Genomic DNA, 17,794 nt, shown 5'->3' with positions numbered 1-17,794 from the left:
TGACAGGCAACCAGTGACAATTAATACAATATTTGGTTAATCTTGAGCTAAAGTGAACTTGATTGTTTGAGAGAGAGAGAGAGAGAGAGAGAGAGAGAGAGAGAGAGAGAGAGAGAGAGAGAGAGAGAGAGAGAGAGAGAGAGTGTGTGTGTGTGTGCTTACATGTACAATGGGGCAAAAAAGTACCAATTGCCACCAATTGTGCAAGTTCTCCCACTTAAAAAGATGAGAGAGGCCTGCAACTTTCATCATAGGTACACTTCAACTATGATTTTGTCATTGAGAAAAAAAATCCAGAAAATCACATTGTAGGATTTTTAATTGATTTATTTGCAAATTATGGTGGAAAATAAGTATTTGGTCACCTACAAACAAACAAGATTTCTGCCTCTCACAGACCTGTAACTTCTTCTTTAAGAGGCTCCTCTGTCCTCCACTCGTTACCTGTATTAATGTCACCTGTTTGAACTTGTTATCAGTATAAAAGACACCTGTCCACAACCTCAAACAGTCACACTCCAAACTCCACTATGGCCAAGACCAAAGAGCTGTCAAAGGACACCAGAAACAAAATTGTAGACCTGCGCCAGGCTGTGAAGACTGAATCTGCAATAGGTAAGCAGCTTGGTTTGAAGAAATCAACTGTGGGAGCAATTATTAGGAAATTGAAAACATACAAGACCACTGATAATCTCCCTCGATCTGGGGCTCCACGCAAGATCTCACCCCGTGGGGTCAAAATGATCACAAGAACGGTAAGCAAAAATTATAGAACCACACGGGGGGACCTAGTGAATGACCTGCAGAGAGCTGGGACCAAAGTAACAAAGCCTACCATCAGTAACACACTACGCCACCAGGGACTCAAATCCTGCAGTGCCAGATGTGTCCCCCTGCTTAAGCCAGTACATGTCCAGGCCCGTCTGAAGTTTGCTAGAGAGCATTTGGATGATCCAGAAGAAGATTGGGAGAATGTCATATGGTCAAATGAAACCAAAATATAACTTTTTGGTAAAAACTCAACTTGTCGTGTTTGGAGGACAAAGAATGCTGAGTTGCATCCAAAGAACACCATACCTACTGTGAAGCATGGGGGTGGAAACATCATGCTTTGGGGCTGTTAATCTGCAAAGGGACCAGGACGACTGATCCGTGTAAAGGAAAGAATGAATGGGGCCATGTATCGTGAGATTTTGAGTGAAAACTTCCTTCCATCAGCAAGGGCATTGAAGATGAAACGTGACTGGGTCTTTCAGCATGACAATGATCCCAAACACACCGCCCGGGCAATGAAGGAGTGGCTTAGTAAGAAGCATTTTAAGGTCCTGGAGTGGCCTAGCCAGTCTCCAGATCTCAACCCCATAGAAAATCTTTGGAGGGAGTTGAAAGTCTGTGTTGCCCAGTAACAGCCCCAAAACATCACTGCTCTAGAGGAGATCTGCATGGAGGAATGGGCCAAAATCCCAGCAACAGTGTGTGAAAACCTTGTGAAGACTTACAGAAAACGTTTGACCTCTGTCATTGCCAACAAAGGGTATATAACAAAGTATTGAGATAAACTTTTGTTATTGACCAAATACTTATTTTCCACCATAATTTGCAAATAAATAATTTAAAAATCCTACAATGTGATTTTCTGGATTTTTTTTCTCATTTTGTCTGTCATAGTTGAAGTGTACTTATGATGAAAACTACAGGCCTCTCTCATCTTTTTAAGTGGGAGAACTTGCACAATTGGTGGCTGACTAAATACTTTTTTGCCCCACTGTGTACTATAAGCTATTAGGGCTGGGAATTTCCAGGGACTTCACGATATGATAATATCACAATATTTAGGAGCTGATACGATATGTATTGCGATTGTCATGATTTTATATTGCGATTCAATGTTCGGAACATATTGCTCACTATATGTCTGCTGCAGAGAGAGAGAGATCATGAGAAAATGAGTTGTGATCAGTAATGGAAATAAAAGTGCTGAAGACTTGATGGCTCACTGTTTAAAAGGAAGATGGAGAACAAGCTACAGGATGAAAAATACCAGAGTTTTGGCGCAGCTACAGCCGACTAGCGCTAGCTACAATTATTTTTATAATTTTCTATTATTACAAATCAATACTTAATATCATCCAAAAATAATGTTGCGATATGTAACTGTATCAATTTTTCCCCATCACTATAGGAAATAGACTGAATCGTGTGTGTGTGTGTGTGATCCTCTTTATAAGGTTCTCCCTATGGAACAACTAGAGAAACCCTCTCCATAGTGTGTGCTTGTCTAGTGGAATGTCTTTGACAAACCTCCCACATAGCAGAATACCTTCAACACTCAGTTACCTTGAAGTGTCAAACGGAACACTCCACAGATTTAGTTTTACCCCAGAGAGAGCTGGTAAAAGCTATGAATGCTTGGAAGAGAAGGCAGTAGGACCTTGATTGAGGAGTGAATATGAAATAAATCATTTTGGATCAAAAGAGAAGTGACCTCACCATTGTAAGTTCAGATTCTCACATGAGTTTTACACCCAGCACAAGCCGAAGGTCATCGATAGTTGTTGGTGTATATTAAGCTCCTCCCATGGGTTTACGTGTTAATAGAAACAACTTCCTCTTTACAAGGACAACCGAATATTCAACCTATTTATTCCTCCTCACTCCTCCTCTATTGGTCAGACTAACTGATCCTGAGCCATCAGAGCTTTGTACATTACTTGAAAGTGTGGATGGAGGGAAGACAGTGCAGAGAAAGACTGGTGATGGGGAAGGTGTATGAACATATCTCAGACACGTCATAAAGATATCTGGCTCATACCCGTCATACTACACATACCAGTAAATCACTTTATAATTGCCACTTTAAGAGCTGTGGCATAGATCCATATTGAGTCTATGCCTGTACTGAAATGCACTTTCAATAGATACTCTCCATTGTGCATACTTTTTCATCCAGGTCATGTAACCTCTCATAACATGATTATGAAGAGAACATCTAGTTCGCTTTGACACACAAGGAGTGGAAATCTTTTTATGCTACAAGTGCAGACTAGTTAGAGTAAGAAAGAATGAAGAGAAAACCTTCCGAATATAGAGGTATGAAACCAAAGGAACAAAGCAGGATGCACTACGCCGACTGCGGCATTGCATCAAAATGAGTCTGCTCATTGGCTGATGTCCTCAGTAGGGCCCTTTAGTGCTGTGGCGTGTCTGAGGCATGTCTAGACAACAAAGAGAACAATGTGGTGCATCAAAGAGATTGCAACCTTCTATTTGTCGGGGAGGAAGGAATCAGATCCATGGACAGGGCCCAACAGGTGTAGGATCTTAATTTGAGGAAGTTTCTACTTCAGGAAAATGATCCACCAGCAACAGAAAATGTGAATTATTATGTTGATTATAATTCATGGAATTGTTTGTCGGGGGTTGATACATTTTAAGCAAGAGAAAATCAAGTCTGAAATTTCAAAATGTAAATTGCTTTCACGGATCCCTCCGTAACTTTCATCACGCACACCTGTCCACTATTCCCACTGATTTGTTTTCTATATATGTGCCCTTTGGTTTCCATTGGGGGGTCGATTATTGTTCCCATGACCGTCGGTGGTGTGAGTACCTATGCGTTGGTGCAGCTGTTATGCTGGGTACTTTATACAGTGCCTTGCGAAAGTATTCGGCCCCTTGAACTTTGCGACCTTTTGCCACATTTCAGGCTTCAAACATAAAGATATAAAACTGTATTTTTTTGTGAAGAATCAACAACAAGTGGGACACAATCATGAAGTGGAACGACATTTATTGCATATTTCAAACTTTTTTAACAAATCAAAAACTGAAAAATTGGGCGTGCAAAATTATTCAGCCCCCTTAAGTTAATACTTTGTAGCGCCACCTTTTGCTGCGATTACAGCTGTAAGTCGCTTGGGGTATGTCTCTGTCAGTTTTGCACATCGAGAGACTGAAATTGTTTCCCATTCCTCCTTGCAAAACAGCTCGAGCTCAGTGAGGTTGGATGGAGAGCATTTGTGAACAGCAGTTTTCAGTTCTTTCCACAGATTCTCGATTGGATTCAGGTCTGGACTTTGACTTGGCCATTCTAACACCTGGATATGTTTATTTTTGAACCATTCCATTGTAGATTTTGCTTTATGTTTTGGATCATTGTCTTGATGGAAGACAAATCTCCGTCCCAGTCTCAGGTCTTTTGCAGACTCCATCAGGTTTTCTTCCAGAATGGTCCTGTATTTGGCTCCATCCATATTCCCATCAATTTTAACCATCTTCCCTGTCCCTGCTGAAGAAAAGCAGGCCCAAACCATGATGCTGCCACCACCATGTTTGACAGTGGGTATGGTGTGTTCAGGGTGATGAGCTGTGTTGCTTTTACGCCAAACATAACATTTTGCATTGTTGCCAAAAAGTTCAATTTTGGTTTCGTCTGACCAGAGCACCTTCTTCCACATGTTTGGTGTGTCTCCCAGGTGGCTTGTGGCAAACTTTAAACAACACTTTTTATGGATATCTTTAAGAAATGGCTTTCTTCCTGTCACTCTTCCATAAAGGCCAGATTTGTGCAATATACGACCAATTGTTGTCCTATGGACAGAGTCTCCCACCTCAGCTGTAGATCTCTGCAGTTCATCCAGAGTGATCATGGGCCTCTTGGCTGCATCTCTGATCAGTCTTCTCCTTGTATGAGCTGAAAGTTTAGAGGGACGGCCAGGTCTTGGTAGATTTGCAGTGGTCTGATACTCCTTCCATTTCGATATTATCGCTTGCACAGTGCTCCTTGGGATGTTTAAAGCTTGGGAAATCTTTTTGTATCCAAATCCGGCTTTAAACTTCTTCACATCAGTATCTCGGACCTGCCTGGTGTGTTCCTTGTTCTTCATGATGCTCTCTGCGCTTTTAACGGACCTCTGAGACTATCACAGTGCAGGTGCATTTATATGGAGACTTGATTACACACAGGTGGATTGTATTTATCATCATTAGTCATTTAGGTCAACATTGGATCATTCAGAGATCCTCACTGAACTTCTGGAGAGAGTTTGCTGCACTGAAAGTAAAGGGGCTGAATAATTTTGCACGCCCAATTTTTCAGTTTTTGATTTGTTAAAAAAGTTTGAAATATCCAATAAATGTCGTTCCACTTCATGATTGTGTCCCACTTGTTGTTGATTCTTCACAAAAAAATACAGTTTTATATCTTTATGTTTGAAGCCTGAAATGTGGCAAAAGGTCGCAAAGTTCAAGGGGGCCGAATACTTTCGCAAGGCACTGTATATTGTGTATTACGGGCAGAGGTGTGGACTCGAGTCACATGACTTGGACTCGCGTCAGACTCGAGTCACAAATATGATGACGTGCAACTCGACTTTGACTTTAACACCAATAACTTGTGACTTATCTTGGACTCAAGCCTTATGACTCGACCTTACTTGATACCCTCCCCAAGCTCAGATATTTAAAATTATGCTATTAAAAAAGTGTGCAGCGCATCAACTCTTCATTTAACGGATTACAGTTTGAATCAGACAGCAGCCAATGAAATTGTGCCAGCTGAGAAAAAATTGTGCATGGCAGTGCAGAGGAACATCGTCAGGTGAATTCAGATGGAGCCCTTGGAAAGATGATACTCAAAATTATTATTTTCGGATATAAAGACAACGCGGTATCAACAAAAAATGGATTGCAACCTGCAAAACATGCGGGAAGAAAATTACAGACAGAGGCGCAACAACTTCCAACTTTGTTTGACATTTGAAGCTGCACAAAGTACGGTAAGTCATGGCTAATATAGCCGACAGCTATATATTTTATTACTTTACTAGTGTATCATGTAGGCTAACGTAACGTTAAATCAATGATCCCCCACACAGTCAGTCAGTGCGAGAACGTGATCATTGCACCCAAGATTGTGCTACAACTGGTTAGGCAGTTGGTAACCTAAATCCTGCCTGATGTCACTGCTGTTCCTAAAACCATTGATATACATTAGCCTACTGTAACCACACAGAGAGAGAGAGTGTGTGTGTGTGTGTGTGTGTGTGTGTGTGTGTGTGTGTGTGTGTGTGTGTGTGTGTGTGTGTGTGTGTGTGTGTGTGTGTGTGTGTGTGTGTGTGTGTAAGGTTGGGCGATTGTGTACAAGCCTTCATTGCCCAATTGCGCCCCATTCCGATCCTCGATAGTCGATCACTATTGGGGGGGTCCTTCTCATGGCTACCCATGTATTTCCATGGAAATATAACCTTTATTTGGAAAGTAATAAATATATATATATTTATTAAAGCATTCATGATTTGAGTGAATGTAATATACTAACTATTACTCTTGTTAAAAATATGAAATGGTATTACAATAGGTGAAGAGCACATTATGACTTGTTTAGGACTCGAAACTCAAAGTTTAGGACTTGAGACTTGACTTGATGCTTGACTGTCTTGACTTGGGACTTGAGTGCTAAGACTTCAGACTTACTTGTGACTTGTAAACAATGACTTGGTCCCACCTCTGATTATGGGTATTGTCCCGTGTCATTCAAAGAGGTTTACCCTCGCTCTTTTGTTTGGGTACAGCCTAGTGTTTTTGTATACGTGTTTGTTTTGGGTGTATTAAAATCCCTTATTGTGTATTCCTGCGCCTGTCTCCAAAATCCTTTATACCAGCGTGACAATTGCAAACTTCAGAAGCATTTTAAAATGTCAAATACACTACAAGTTTTAAATGTCCTGCATTGCAGGTAGGAATCAGCACCATGGACAGGACCCTACCTTGGAGGAAGGAATCAGCACCATGGACAGGGCCCCACCTTGGAGGTAGGAATCAGCACCACGGACAGGGCCCTACCTTGGAGGGAGGAATCAGCACCATGGACAGGGCCCCACCTTGGAGGAAGGAAACTGGACCATGGACCGGGGATACTTAGGAGGAGGTCACTCCACAGAGCCAACTCAGGAGTGGGATATGGAAGAGGGCTATAGTAAAGGGATTCAGGAAAGCGTATAGGTTCAAAAAGACCAAATGAGTTCAGGAGAGGAGATTAGCTGTTTGAGGGCCAATGTATCCAATCAGCTCATAAATGATGGAATAACATTGGGTCTGGAGAGTGGTCTGACATAATGTGCCTCCCTTCCTGACTATTAATTTGCTTTAGATTTGCATCAGAATGTCAGATAATGTACATTATAATGTTATGTTTTTGAATTTAAAAAAATGCAATGAATAATGGTCACCCTCTCAAACTTCCCTACAAACAACATGATTTTCATTGTTGAACTAATATTTTAATGCTCTCTCACTTTGTCAGGTCATATGGGGAGAAACTCATGTCACACTGAAATCTAGACTTTATCAATGGCCAGACATTGTGTCATTGACGTGGTCAATCCAGGAAGCTGAGACTAATTGAAGGGATTTGTAATTGAGTTTCCGCTTTCTGAATGTGAAACACAATAAAAGTGCAGTGACTGGCTGACGGTAGAGATTGGTGCTCTGAATCTGATAGATCTGGAGCGGATTGACGACAGATGGAGCTCTGACACAACCGAACCGTTCCCACTGACTGATCACAGATTTGAAAGCAAAACAATTATACTCCATATTTACCCCCTCTCCTTGACGAGGATGACTGCTCTTCCAGAAGGTTCTGCACTGTGGTTTGAGGAGTCTAAATCGTCCCTCTGAGTCGCAACCACATTGGGATGTTTGTGACACAAATGACAAAACATACGTCAAATGTCTATGAATATTCAAATAGACTTTATTGTCATGTGATTGCTGTGGTTGACAACATTACAAATACATTCCAGGATGCTGTGTACCGTACAGTATACTATGCTGTGGCCCAGGGGGGAGGTGGAACTCCCAGTTACAAGTCACTGTTCCACCGGATGCATCACAATATACTTGTGTATTCAGCCCAGAACAGAACATGGTGCGCTGGTGACCGTTTCAACACGGGATGGTGCATCTCACGGGGTTATATCCTTTCAATAATAATTCCTAATTAATAGAATACATGTGATTGTGATGTACAGCGCATTCGGAAAGTATTCAGACCCCTTGACATTTTCCACATTTTGTTACCTTACAGCCTTATTCTAAAATGGATTAAATAGTTTCCCCCCCTCATCAATCTACACATAAAACCCCATAATGACAAAGCAAAAACAGGTTTTTAGAAATGTATGCAAAATTCTTAAAAAACAGAAATATCTCATTTACATACGTTTTCAGACCCTTTACGCGGTACTTGGTTGACGCACCTTTGGCTGTGATTACAGCCTCAAGTCTTCTTGGGTATGATACTACAAGCTTGGCACACCTGTATTTGGGGAGTTTCTCCCATTCTTCTCTGCAGATCCTCTCAAGTTCTGTCAGGTTGGATGGGAAGCGTCGCTGCACAGCTATTTTCATGTCTCTCCAGAGATGCTCAATCGGGTTCAAGTCCGGGCTCTGGCTGGGTCACCCAAGGACATTCAGAGACTTGTCCCGAAGCCACTCCTGCATTGTCTTGGCTGTTTGCTTAGGGTCGTTGTCCTGTTGGAAGGTGAACGCTCTGGAGCAGGTTTTCATCAAAGATCTCTCTGTACTTTGCTCCGTTCATCTTTCCCTTGATCCTGACTCGTCTCCCAGTCCCTGCCGCTGAAATACATCCCCACAGCATGATGCTGCCACCACCATGCTTCACCATAGGGATGGTGACAGGTTTGCTCGACATGACGCTTGGCATTCAGGCCAATGAGTTCAAGCTTGGTTTCATCAGACCAGAGAATCTTGTTTCTCATGGTCTGAGAGTCTTTAGGTGCCTTTTGGCAAACCCCGAGCGGGCTGTCATGTGCCTTTTACTGAGGAGTGGCTTCCATCTGATCACTCTAACATGAAGGCCTGATTGGTGGAGTGCTGCAGAGATGGTTGTCCTTCTGGAAGGTTCTCCCATCTCCACAGAGGAACGCTGGAGCTCTGTCAGAGTGACCATTGGGTTCTTGGTCACCTCCCTGACCAAGGCCCTTCTCCCACGATTGCTCAGTTTGGCCGGGCGGCAAGGTCTAGGAAGAGTCTTGGTGGTTCCAAACGTCTTCCATTTAAGAACGATGGAGGCCACTATGTTCTTGGGGACCTTCAATGCTGCAGAAATGTTTTGGTACCCTTCCCCAGGTCTGTGCCTCAACACAATCCTGTCTCAGAGCTCTACGGACAATTCCTTCGACCTCATGGCTTGGCTTTTGCTCTGACATTCACTGTCATCTGTGGGACCTTATATATACAGGTGTGTGCCTTTCCAAATCATGTCCAATCAATTGAATTTACCACAGGTGGACTCCACTCAAGATGTAGAAACATCTCAAGGATGATCAGTGGAAACAGAATGCACCTGAGCTCAATAATCGAGACTCATAGCAAAGGGTCTGAATACTTATGTAAATAAGGTATCTGTTTGTTTTTTATACATTTGCAAAAAAGATGTATAACTTTGGTACAAGACTCCGAATGTCCTTGAGTGGCCCAGCCAGAGCCCGGACTTAAACCCGATCTAACATCTCTGGAGAGACCTGAAAATAGCTGTGCAGCAACGCTCTCCATCCAACCTGACAGAGCACACCAAATACAGGTGTGCCAAGATTGTAGCGTCACACCCAAGAAAATTTTAGGTTGTAATCGCTGCCAAAGGTGCTTCAACAAAGTACTGAGTACAGGGTATGAATACTTATGTAAATATGATATTTCTGTTTTTCATTTTGAATACATTTGCAACCATTTCTAAAAACCTGTTTTTGCTTTGCCATTATGGGGTGTGTAGATTGTGTGTAGATTGATGAGGGGGACAAAACAATTTAAATGTGGAAAAAATCAAGGGGTGTGAATACATTCTGAAAGCACTGTATATAGAACCTTCCACCCTCAGCTGGGATATGGATGCTGATGAAGACCTAATGGTCGAAATGTTATTGTAATAAAATCCCCTGAGAGCATGAGCAGCAGTGGGCAGTGTTTTCCTTTCTATTAAACATAAATTCACCTAGAACTCCAGAACCTGCAAAAAGTACCTGAATGTACGTATGTTCTTCAGCTTTTGTACAACACCTCAATATCAGCAATATGGCGCTACTTTAATTATCTTCCCCCAGACCACTTCCTGGCAATAATCTCTGTGAAGCTCTCTGATAATGAGGTGGGCTTGCTAAGACACCAGCCAGCCATGGGGATCAGACAGAGGCAGGCAGAGAGTAATGCTGCTGCCGGACCCTGCCATGAGATAGGAGAAACAGCAGCACTAAAAATGGTCGTCTGACGTCATGCCCTTCAGCTCCTCTCTTCTGAGCCGGAGGAGAAATGGCCCTGGCTGTTATGAAACAGTACTGGCTGGGCTCCTTGCCCACAGCTACACCACCGCTGGCCCCATCATTTCGTGAACACACGAAGGACAATGGTGAGAAAGTCAGTCTGTGGAGCTGATCAGAACCTAGACAGCGGCCTGCTCATCACCTCAGTCAGTGTCAGTGATTGGCTCACCATCCCATATATCATATCATATCAAATTTATTTATATAGCCCTTCGTACATCAGCTGATATCTCAAAGTGCTGTACAGAAACCCAGCCTAAAACCCCAAACAGCAAGCAATGCAGGTGTAGAAGCACCCGTGTCTGACAGATGGAGAGGGGCTGGAGAGGAGGGTGATGCTGTAGTATGGAAGTGTCATATCATCCCCAAGGGCTGGCACACCATCCTCAATACCCCACACATTATTCAGACCGGTCCTTCCCCTGTATGCTACTGTACATACTGTACATGTATATATATGTGTGTGTGTGTGTGTGTGTGTGTGTGTGTGTGTGTGTGTGTGTGTGTGTGTGTGTGTGTGTGTGTGTGTGGAGGCTGGAGGGATAGTGTCTGGAGCAGATACAAAGATGTTTTTTTATGTTAGTCATGTTGAAGCAGTGCATTATGGGGCTGACCCTTGACCTGCTCTCTGTGGGAGTGGGGTGTGTCACCATATGGCGCAGAGAGATGAGAGATGCGCCAGAAGGGGGATTTTAAACAAACACTAACGGTTGTGAGAGTGGCTGGGATGATGAGACTCCAGGGAGATGAGCTGTTGGATGAATCTGAAGGATGGTCATCCAGACACTATCCATCCTCATAAACACATAGAGAGACACACTGGCATATACACACATCTGCCTGATGCACATTCATGACTCATGCTTGTTGTTGAGACATGTAGATGTTTATAGTTGTCACTAGTTTGCTTTGTCTTATGTTTTACTTCACGCACACATGTACTGTTTGTTTGCTGTTGTGTTTGTGCTGTTGCCAGTGTCTTCTGTCTGTGTTTTCCATTTTGTCTTACATTGCCTTTTGCCTCTTGCCAGGCCATCATTGTAATTAATGATTTGTTCTTAATTGAATTGCCTGGTAAAATAAAGGTAAAATAAAAAATGAAATAGTGTGAAGTTAAGCATGTGTGCACAGACACATACCACACACACACAGGATGGAATTGAGAGAGTTGACGATGCCATGAGGTGGATTTTCCCAGCACAATAAAGAAACAGTGTAATGGTCAACCCCAGTCTCTCCATCCCCAGCTCTCTATCCCTCCCTACTCTTCATCACTATACTGCCCAGTCCTAATGACGCCCTAAGGCACTCTGCCCGCCTGGCTGGCCGCTCAGCTCAGTTCACTTGACTGAATCACACTCCAAGGGGGAGGGGTGACCCGTACTTAACCAGGCTACTTCATAATGGATGAACACGTCGGCTTTAGTAATATGAACATGTCATATCAATATGCATGACGGTACATTTTCATTATGGAGATATTACCTTGAATGACATAGAGTCGCCAAGTATCTTATGAATATGACCTCTGCTGAAATACATTAAATCAAGATTTCTGCAGCTGAGCATATGAAGTCATAAATACATAACACAGTTGTTATAACACATGCTCTAAAAAGGATGTTGTGTGTGGGTAGTTGGTTATTAAGATATGAGCCTAAAAACTGTATTGAACATATTCTCAACTCAATGGCACATTCTGTGCGATTTCTATTGACATGAGTGTAGCCTACATGGAACTAACTGTCAATTAGAGATACTATCACACACATTACACCCGAACCTCACCTGCAGCCTCCGACGCCGAATTATCCCCGAGTCATCCATGTTGTAATAAGGCGCAGTCGGATGGGGAATTCCCAAAAACAGCCCCCTGACCCTTCACTTGTTTCGGTTTCGACCCAAACAACTCTGCGGCATCCACTGGCTGTCCGGTTCTCACTCAAATAACACAGCCGAGACGGCGGCGTTGCTCACTTTGAGCCAAAGCGCACAGTGCGCGTGCAGTGTCACGTTGAGGAACCGCTTCAAAACCACCAAATGCCAGGATGTCCCGTAGCATCTGAAACGAGCAGGGTCTTCGGGCTTTTAAGTCTCTAAAATAAAGTTATTCCGCTGTAGCCTATAGGTTAATTAAATGATCAAGTCAATGACTCACAAATCCCCATGTTGATAGTCGATTGTCACCTTCACTTCTTCCGGTTGTTTTTAGAGCATCTTTGAGCACCACCAACAATGTCTTTGGAGACTTCACTTGCAATATAGTCTACTGCACCAATTATTTGGCGGTGTCTAAAATAAGTTACACCTACAGCATTAAATGTTCACAATACACCAGAATGTTCATTTCGCGGTTGATGCTGCTTGAGCAATGGTGCGAGACGTGCAAAGATGCTTCCTCGAGCTCAGTCAGTCCCGTTGACATTGCCGCTGATTCGTCCAGGAATCCATCCACTTCTTTGGACTCCCAGGGCAATAACAGTCCATGGCATAACAAAACACATCGTCTTTCCGCTCAAACTTTAAACATTCGAGAGAATGCTCTTCTCCCTGGCTGCATATTGCGGTCCACTCATTCTTCCACCTTCACTTCCTTTGATAACGGACGACAATAGCGCGATATCTGTAACCCTTCAGTGCCCGGGATTCCCTCACGCCCCTCCTCCACGCGCAATCCGCAACTGGGCCAGTGCGATGAACTAAGCATCCCTCTCCTCTCGCCACAGGTAAGTGTGTGGGGGGGGGGGGGGGATAAGAAGGATAATATGGGGTGACCTACTTCATTGCCGGGCAGCGATGAGAACCGCATGCGTGTGAACGGCCATACTGGCCATTCAGGACCATGGACAGCGCCACGTAGTCTACGAATGAGTACATTAGCTTTTAGATAGTTTTACTGCGGGCCATTGCATTGTCATTATTTTTTTTACCAGCATTACAATCAGTGTTGTACCTTGTATACGATAATACAGTGCCACTCAAAAGTTTGGACACACCTACTCATTCAAGGTTTTTTTCTTTATTTTTACTATTGTCTACATTGTAGAATAATAGATAAAACATTGAAACTATGAAATAACACATATGGAATCATGTAGTAACCAAAAAAGTGTTAACCAAATCTAAATATATTTGAGATTTGACATTTTTCAAAGTAGCCACCCTTTACCTTGATGACAGCTTTGCACACTCTTGGCATTCTCTCAACCTGCTTCACCTGGAATGCTTTTCCAACAGTCTTGAGGGAGTTCCCACATATGCTGAGCACTTGTTGACTGTGTTTCCTTCACTCTGCGGTCCAACTCATTCCAAATCATCTCAATTGGGTTGAGGTCGGGTGATTGAAGAGGCCAGGTCATCTGATGCAGCTCTCCATCACTCTCCTTATTGGTCAAATAGCCCTTACACAGCCTGGAGGTGTGTTGGGTCATTGTCCTGTTGAAAAATAAATGATAGTGTCACTAAGCATAAACCAGATGGGATGGCGTATTGCTGCATAATGCTGTGGTAGCCATGTTGGTTAAGTGTGCCTTAAATTCTAAATAAATCACAGTGTCACCAGCAAAGCACCCCCACACCATCACACCTCCTCCTCCTACATGCTTCACGGTGGGAACCACACATGCAGAGATCATCTGTTCACCTACTCTGCGTCTCACAAAGACACAGCGGTTGGAATCAAAAATCTCAAATTTGGACTCCTCAGACCAAAGGACAGATTTCCTCTGGTCTAATGTCCATTGCTCGTGTTTCTTGGTCCAATCAAGTCTCTTATTATTACTGATGACCTTTAGTAGTGGTTTCTTTGCAACAATTCCACAATGAAGGCCTGATTCACACAGTCTCCTCTGAACAGTTGATGTTGAGATGTGTCTGTTACTTGAACTTTGTGAAGCATTTATTTTGACTGCAATTTCTGAGGCTGGTAACTAATTAATTAATCCTCTTCAGCAGAGGTAACTTTGGGTCTTCTTCCTGTGGCGGTCCTCATGAGAGACAGTTTCATAACAGCACTTGGTGGTTTTTGCAACTGCACGTGAAGAAACTTTCAAAGTAAAAATTTTCCCGATTGATTGACTTTCATGTCTTTTTGCTTATTTGAGCTGTTCTTGCCATAATATGGACTTGGTCTTTTACCAAGTAGGTCTATCTTCTGCATTCTGCATACTACTCCTACATTGTCACAACACAACTGATTGGCTAAAACGCATTAAGAAGGAACAAAATTCCACAAATTAGCTTTTAACAAGGCACACCTGTTTATATAAATGCACGTCATCAAGGCAAAGGGTGGAGAATAATTTCAAATATAAACTATATTTTAGGTTACGACATGATTCCATATGTGTTATTTCATAGTTTTGATGTCTTCACTATTATTCTGCAATGTAGAAAATAGTAAAAGAAATAAAGAAAAAACCCTGGAAAGAGTAGGTGTGTCCAAACATTTGAGTGGTACTGTATATATTTATCCTTTTGCAATATCTGTTCATGGTGTATGTTGGTCTCAAAGCTCATATGAGGAGACCATGCAAATGGAATCCAGTAAGTCTGCTCACCTGCTGTTTATCAAGCATGGATCATCTTTATCATCTTTGTCATGCATGGCATACCCATATCCAATATCTTTAGTTCCTGGTGTTTGATCAAATAGGCCTATGTGCAGCAAACAGTTATCACCCGACATTTGTCATCCATTTTTTGCATGAGAAATTAGCATGAATGACTAGAGGGCTGGGAGCTGAAACTTTTGAATGTTTCTCTCCATCAGAAAAACGCTTGAGTGGAGAGAATGTTTTACTCGTGGTTTGGTGCCCTCAACATTTGTGAACAAACTAAAACAGACAGTCAGACAGTGCATGACCTGAGTGAAAAGAAGGAGCACAAACAATGGCCAATGTTTGCCCTTGGAAAGTTGGCCATTGGATAGATCTACAGATCTACTATAATGAGTTCCTCTCATCATATTTGTTTGCCTGGGATGATAATGAGGGACAGATGGGTTGCCCTTTGGCAGAGAGAAGTTGCGTAATGCTTTGCGATCAAGGATTAGGTCTTTCACGCTGTTTTTATGTAACATATGGTCGGTCCGAGTGTATTGCCCACGCAATGGGGGACAGAGCAACACACACACACACACACACACACACACACACACACACACACACACACACACACACACACACACACACACACACACACACACACACACACACACACACACACACACAGTCCAGCTAGACCATCCCGTCCAAACAGCTATACTGTAACCAATTTAAATATATTCAACAGATTACTTCTCCACATAGAATTGCGATGCCACTTGAATTAGTACATTGTGCTCATAATGCAAAATCATGGAGAACAGCTGTGGTAAGCAGGCTTTGATTCATTTGATTAAATAGCAACCATCAGGGCTTTCTGGCTGGCTGGCACACTTTCTTAATGCTGATGGCTGCTCTTTATGTTCCATTTCTATGCAGCCAACATCCACCTCACAGAGACAAACACTCACAACACAATCAGGAAGCCATTAGAGTTCCTCACCCAAACCCTGTAGCACCTCATCCACTCCACTCAGTGAAATCCTCAGGCATCTCTACTGCTGTGGTGCCTTCAGACATACTGCAGGAACTGTATTGATTTTTGCTCCTTGTTGCTTTAACTCATTTGACTGATAGACCCTGCAAGATGCCCTGCATGGCAGATAAAAGCCTGGTGGGCATACAGTACATCGGAAAGTATTCAGACCCCTTGACTTTTTCCACATTTTGTAACATTACAGCCTTATTCTAAAATTGATTAAATACACATTTTACTTAATCAATCGACACACAATACCCCATAATTACAAAAACAGGTTTTTAGAAACACCGAAATACCTTATTTACTTAAGTATTCAAACCCTTTGCTATGAGACTCGAAAATGAGATCAGGTGTATCCTGTTTCCAATGATCATCCTTGAGATGTTTCTACAACTTGTGTGGAGTCCACCTGTGGTAAATTGAAGTGATTGTACATGATTTGGAAAGGCAGACATCTGTCTATATAAGGTCCCACAGTTGACAGTGCATGTCAGAGCAAAAACCAAGCCATGAAGTCAAAGAATTCGTTCGTAGAGCTCCAAGACAGGATTGTGTCTCGGCACAGATCTGGAGAAGGGTACCAACAATCTTGGCAGCACTGAAGGTCCCCAAGAACACAGTGGCCTCCATCATTCTTAAATGGTGTCACAAACCGGCTCAAAGCCCGTAAGAAAAGGGAGACAACGTGGAGATAAGGAGTAACAAAACATATATTTATTAAATAAAGTAAACTAAGTACAATATACAATGGTGTGTGTAATCAGTAATCAGTAGTGTAAGTGAGTGTTTTGCATGCATGAATGTGATAATGCAGGGTGTTGAAAGGTGCCAAAGCAAACAACCAAAAAACACCAAGAAACATAACCAAAACTATCAAAGTGTCTGCATGGAGAGAGTCTCTCCCATGAATGTGGAAGAGGTCTATTTATCCTGGGACACACCTGGCCCAGGTGTTTCCCATGTAGCTGACGACCCTCCCAACTCCGCCCACCAGCATCCTAATAAGGAAACAAGAACAAAGAGAGAATACGGCAGACAGAGTGGGAGGGTCGTCACAATGGAAGAAGTTTGGAACCACCAAGACTCTTCTTAGAGCTGGCTGCCTGGCCAAACTGAGCAATTGGGGGAGAAGGGCCTTGGTTAGGGAGGTGACCAAGAGCCCGATGGTCACTCCAGACATCCTCTGTGGAAATGTGAGAACCTTCCAGAAGGACAACCATCTCTGCAGCACTCCACCAATCAGGTCTTTATGGTAGAGTGAAGCATGGCGGTGAAGCATGGTGGTGGCAGCATCATGCTGTTGGGATGATTTTCTGGGGCAGGGACTGGGAGACTAGACTGGATCGAGGGAAAGATGAACGGAGCAAAGTACAGAGAGATCCTTGATGAAAACCTGCTCTCAGGACCTCAGACTGGGCTGAAGGTTCACCTTCCAACAGGACAACGACCCTAAGCACACAGCCAAGACAATGCAGGAGTGGCTTCGGGACAAGTCTCTGAATGTACTTGAGTGACCGAGCCAAAGCCCGGACTTGAACACGATCAAGCATCTCTGGAGAGACCTGAAAATAGCTGTGCAGCGACGCTCCCCATCCAACCTGACAGAACTTGAGAGAATCTGCAGAGAAGAATGGGAGAAACTCCCCAAATACAGGTGTGCCAAGCTTGTAGCGTCATACACAAGAAGACTCAAGGCTGTTGTCGCTGCCAAAGGTGCTTCAACAAAGTACTGAGTAAATGGTCTGAATTCTTATGTAAATTAGATATATCAGATTTTTTTTTTTATACATTTCGAAATATTGTTTTTGCTTTGTCATTATGGGGTATTGTGTGGAGATCAATGAGGGGAAAAAACTATTTTAGAAATG

Source organism: Oncorhynchus masou, chromosome 14 (genome assembly GCF_036934945.1).
Source record: "Oncorhynchus masou masou isolate Uvic2021 chromosome 14, UVic_Omas_1.1, whole genome shotgun sequence".
Taxonomy (NCBI): Eukaryota; Metazoa; Chordata; class Actinopteri; order Salmoniformes; family Salmonidae; genus Oncorhynchus; species Oncorhynchus masou.
The sequence above is the reverse complement of the archived record's forward strand: the minus strand, read 5'-3'. Positions refer to the sequence as shown.